We start from the raw sequence: 6,151 nt of genomic DNA on the forward strand, positions 1-6,151 counted from the left end.
CTGTGGCTCACGGGCCCAGTTGCTCCGCGGCATGTGGGATCTTCCCAGACCAGGGCTCGAACCCGTGTCCCCTGCACTGGCAGGCAGATTCTCAACCACTGTGCCACCAGGGAAGCCCAGAACTTTTACTCTTGAAGGTTCATTTCATTCTTTCCTAAAACTTCCACGGCCCTGACTTGTTTTGATTGCTATAGTTTTCCATTAACTTTTTCTTTGCAATGTAGTAGTTTATGAGATGTCCCAGGGAATCCCTGGATCCTAGACCAGTTCCTCCCCGCCCACATTGTGGAGCAGCCACCAATACCTCATGACTTCTTTTAACATAACTGCTCAAAGGATACAGATTTCATAGAATCCCTTTTGGTTTTATGTCTCCCACTTGTTTTTGGAGAGAGGGCAAGAGGTCTTCGTTTGTGTAAAGGATGCTTTCATCTTATTCAGCCAGATAATCCACCTGTTGTTGCTGTGTGGAATTGCAAATGTGTGTGGACAGTCGTGCACGAACCCTGAGCATCCAGCATGGGGGCTTGTGCTGCTGCTGTTATTGTGCTTCCCCTCAAATCTTCCCTCTGCTCTGGAGCTGCTGGAGAGAAAGTGCAAACCACACTTCTTTGCTGGCTCGCTTGCTGTTAGTTTATGCCAGCAGGGCTGCTAGAGAGAAGAGAGAGACAGGAGGAGGAAGGGGGGCTTCTGCTCCCTAGGTGCTATTTGTCTGCCGGTTTCCCCCCGTAATGACCCTTCCCTTTGGCAGCAGCTCTAGGTTCCAATAGCAGCTGGTTCTATTTCCAGATGTTTTCCTCACTGTCAGACCAGCTACATCACGCTTTTCAGAAACACTAGCCCCAGCTTACAGGCATCTCGTTCTCCTCAGACGTCTGGACCCCAGTTCTGTGAGCCTTTGTCTGAGATCCTGGGGTTTCAAAAACTGTCTGTCCATCAGCACCATTCCTTAGAGGTCTGGGTCCCAGATTGGCAAAGTCTTCCCTGAGCTCATGAAGCGCCAGCACCAGCTGGACAACCTCCCTGCTCAGATGTCCGGCCCCAGTTCACAGACCTCCTCAACCTCAACCTCCGTATCAGGAGTTCCCGGTCCTGATAATCCCAACCTCTTCTCCTTTCATCACCGGCTCGTGGAGTGTATGTCACTGTGGCACCTCTCCTGTTCCTTTTTGTCTTCCAGTTCTCCAATTCCTGTTTAGCCGATATCCTGTGTTAAATTATCTCTGGTTAAAAAAAATTGGGCTTTTGTTTTCCCCAATCGATTCTGCCTGATGCAGATGTCAAGCCCCATAATTTGAAAGCATATTATTTAGAGCAATCTTTAAACATAAACATATCACAGCTATACTAAGTTTTCCTTATTGATACTAAAAATGCTTCATAATTTTTTTACAGTAGTCTCTTTGGAAACAAAACTGGGCCATATGACACCCCCTATTCCTTAGGCAATTATGTTAATAGATATTATAAGAATCAGCAGATGGACTTTTTCTCAGATTGTGGACGGCAGACAGATAATTAACTTTTTTTCTTACACCAAATACATTTCTAATAATAATATAATCGTGATATCACATTGGGTTTTTAAGAGGGAAAAAGCTATGAGATGTTACCTAAAATCAATACCATTTGAACTATACCTTTACCTTAAGGAATAGTGAAAGCTAAGACTCTGAACTCAGGGATCTAGAGGAACAGAATCATGAGATGATGCATCTTTATTTTCCTAGAAATAAGTGAGTATATTCTAAGGTACTAGTTCATGGAAATAGTCTATGTTACTCCACTGGGCAGCCCATCCATCCAAACTCCTTTCCAGTCTAAGGAGAATATTTAGATGGCTCTGTGTTAATAAGTACCATGTCTGTGGCATACATAAGTTTATTTTCTATAAATTAATTCAAGTTAATTTCTGACTCTAGCTTCCTTAGTTCCTGGTCCCTGCCCTACAGAATTGGGGCACGGTCCGAAGGTCTTATGTCATGCCAGGAGGGGACAATCAGACCATGTGGTCCTCAGTCATTGGTCCATCAGTGAGCCAAGAGCTGTCCCCTGTAGGGTCTAGCTCTTGATGATGCTCTTACAGCACAGAAAACTTTGGTGAGGCAGCCTGGGAGGGTCTGTGGACAATACCACATGGACTTTTTTTCCTGGCATCCTGCTTCCTCTCGGGCTCTGTGAGGACCAGGAAACAGATTCCCTCTGTTCTCAGGGCTGCCTTTCCCATCTCCTCCCTAGCCTGGGAGGATGCCTTTCATTTTTGCGTGGCCAGTCCTCAAAATTTTATACCTTCTATAAAAGTCTTCGAAGGTATATCCATTCTCTGTATCCTAGACTATCAAGTTATAAGAGCCAGTAAAAATTAACTTCATCGTCCATCATGATCTTCAACTGCATCTGTTACACTGATGCAAGCATTGAAAAAGAAATCTCTGATGTGAGAACCATGTAATATCTTTCATGCGAAGGTTTCTCTAACTGGATTCCTTCAACAACATCAGCCGCTTATGAAAATCTTTATTTTTTTCTATAATGATCATTAAAAAAATGTTCATCTGGATTTGTCATGTTTTTTTTTTTTTTTAATTTTTTTGAGTCAGTTTTTTTTTTTCTGAATGGATACCTTTTTTTTTTTAATTTATGGCTGTGTTGGGTCTTCATTTCTGTGCGAGGGCTTTCTCTAGTTGCGGCAAGCGGGAGCCACTCTTCATCGCGGTGCGCGGGCCTCTCACTATCGCGGCCTCTCCTTTTGCGGAGCACAAGCTCCAGACGCGCAGGCTCAGTAGCTGTGGCTCACGGGCCCAGTTGCTCCGCGGCATGTGGGATCTTCCCAGACCAGGGCTCAAACCCGTGTCCCCTGCATTGGCAGGCAGATTCTCAACCACTGCGCCACCAGGGAAGCCCTGTCATGTGTTTTTGAGAGCCACATGAGATTTAAGCCCTGATCTTGCCCTAGTTTTTATTATAGTATTTGTCATCATTGCTTTATTTTAATTTTAAGAAGAGTTTTGCTATTAACATTATTTAATTTTTAAACGTTTATAATGGAGAAAAGTTTATAAAGAGAGAAAAATCCCTTGGTTGTTCATAATATTGAAATGAGTAAGAAATGATGTTTAAGATGTCTTACTTAACAATGCACAACACTTTAATCAAATAACCCCCCTTCCTTGTCAACCAAAACGTAGGTTTTACAACGTTTATGGTCATACAGCATTGGCATTCTTGAAAACCCACCAACTGATTTCCATCACACTACTTTAGACGATGGATTTTTAAATCATAGCTCATGTAACAAAAGTAATGATTGAGAAATCCCCAAGGGATTCACAGGATTCTAGGAACTCCATAGCCAAGGATAGCACTAACGAAAGACCATCTCCCTCTAACTTCTCTGGGACTTATCCAGGTCTACAGGGCTGTGAGTAAAGCCAACAATTCCATGAATCCATTCTCTACATTTAGAACACTGTCTCCTCAAATTTTGTGCCCAACGTAACACTGTATCTCCTGGCTGTATATACAGAGAGGAAGAACACAATGTCAGTTCATAGTCGACTCGGATAGTTTATTTATCTCCGCAGTTCTTACTGCTGAACCGTCAGCCCAGCTAGGAGAATAATTGGGAGGGGGTAAAGATCAGGTTCACCAATGGCAGGTGTAACGAATGGTACTGAAGTTTGCATCTGTGGCAAAGGCTGGCTCATGGGAACTGGGGTAATTGGTAAAAACATTCTTTTGGCAAAAAATGCTCCACTAAAAAGGATAATCTACCTGTCTCTTCACACCACATTAAGTTATTTTTCTTCCACGTTGATACATCTCTAAGCCCACTTCTGGACTCTGGCAATCTAATTTTCTTCAGCACAAATACGTGGAGGTTTGCCTCAACTTTGCTTAGTTCTTGAAACTGGTTTCATGGTATTTTATTCCTAAATCTTGTATCAGAGGGCTTCTTAGATCACCTCTTCCAATATGATCAATTGATCAATTTTCTCTCTTACTTTTACTAACGTTTTAATTATTTTGCTTTCTCCCAACAAAGTGCTTCAACTTCCTCCTCTCCTCTCTTTTTTATCTTCTAAAGCAATAAATCTCCATTTCCTCATGTGTAAAATAGTAGTATTTGGGGGAGAATGGATACATGTATATGTATGGCTGAGTCGCTTTGCTGTGCACCTGAAACTATCACAACATTGTTAATCGGCTCTACTCCAATATAAAATTAAAAGTTAAGAAAAAATACTATGGATTTCTGGATTTTATGCCCTTGTCAATGACAAGAAAACATTCGATAGGAATTTGTTTTGTAATTACCTTTAAGATACCGGATTTAAACTTTATGGAAATAAACCATAAGAAAATACTTTTAAATGTGTCACTACACAAAAAGTCCTAGCGCCTGAGTCATCATATCCATGTTCTTTAACCGGCTAATTCAGTACGAAATTTTGGCCTCAGAAAATATACAATCGATTTTACTTCTCAAAATACAACTACAGATAGTCTCTAATTAGTGTCCTAGTATATGCCATGTACTTTTTAGGATGGGTTACATCAATAAGGTCAGGAGAAAAGCTAAGCAAGTTGAAGGAAAAGATATTTACCAGATTTGAAATTGTTTTCAAGTTTCCAGACTAATTTATTTTCCTTGTTCCAGAGGCAGTCTTTTAGAATTCCACTTTTACCATGACAATATTGTGGATCCCTGCACAAGCATGTGATTATCTTAAGTTAGTTTATTGCTTAAATAGGTAACTTGAAACGGAAATGGCACTGTGGGCAGCTTGTTTATTTCACATCTTCCCTGCACTCTACCTGGGTCCCCGCTGCCTCTGTTTGTTACCTAGCAGGTGTCTCCCTTTGCAAGCAGGTCACCCCAGATTGCCCACCTTCGAGCAGCTGGTGGGCAGTTGGATGGCTCCCAGTGTCCTCTGTTTTCTGAAATCGATACTATTTAAAGTTGTTTTCTTTCTTTCCTCTTAAGCCCTTTTCACCAGCTGTAGGCAGGCTTCATTCCATGCTGTATCACCCCTGACATTTGACAGAAAAGATAGAATTTCAATATTATGAAACCACAGCACGCTGCTGCCACTTCTTCCTGCAGGGTGTTCCTGCCCAGTGATTTAACAGACCCGTTCGGACAGGGTGTGAACCTAACAAGGCAAAACTATTGCTCTCTGAAAAGCTGTTGATTTCCTCCCAGACAGAGCTCAGAAGTGTTATGCAAATTAAAGACAAATGCCTTCTTTCTTAGAACCCAATATATTTGTTGTGATACTGTCCCTTTACATGCAAACACAAAAGTCTCTTAATTACTTTACAAGACAGCGAAGCCGCAGTGATTGCGGAGCATGTCACCGAGGAGCGTGTGACTAACAGGCACCTGCCAGCGCGCCGGGGCAAAGGGTGACGAAGCTCCGTCTCCAGGTGTACAGTTTCAACTATATTTCAGTAACGCAACCGAAACACAAAAAGGGCTCCTTGATATCAATCGGTTTGTAAACTAATAGTTTGATTTTCAATATAATCTGAGCTAAATATTCCCATTCTAAATGCCACATAATACAACATATTTTGATCATGGTTCTATAACCACCTTGCATTATGCTAGAGGAATTATTAGTGCCATTTCTATGCATATTACTAAATCATCACAACAGTACCTACAGTGAGAGACAAAAGCCAGCCCTTTAATGTGCAAAATAAAATGAATATTTTAATATTCATAAAATACTAGGGCCTTTGTCAGGCAATATTTCTGAATATTTTATGTTAAGACAATGCCTACCTATATCTTAGTAAATGCCACATCATAATTTTAAATATTTAATTTTACAGCAGGTAAGTGAAATATTTCTTCATGATATGTAGAAATAGCACATACAATAAAAGTGCTGGATCTGCTTTCATTTCAGGAAATCTAAAATAGTTATTTTTCTGAAATGGTCAAGCCAACTTCAAAGTCATTTTTCGTAGGTCAGTAACAATAATAATCATTATTATTATCCTGCCAAAAGGATATATTATATTGTCTGTATAGAAAGTGCCCCAATGAAATTTTTCCTGATATATTTTTTTATTTGAGTGGACATCCAACTAAAAAAAAATGTAATGGCCTTAATATGACATTTTCTAAATTCGAAAGACA

This window comes from Balaenoptera musculus, chromosome 18 (assembly GCF_009873245.2).
Source record: "Balaenoptera musculus isolate JJ_BM4_2016_0621 chromosome 18, mBalMus1.pri.v3, whole genome shotgun sequence".
NCBI lineage: Eukaryota > Metazoa > Chordata > Mammalia > Artiodactyla > Balaenopteridae > Balaenoptera > Balaenoptera musculus.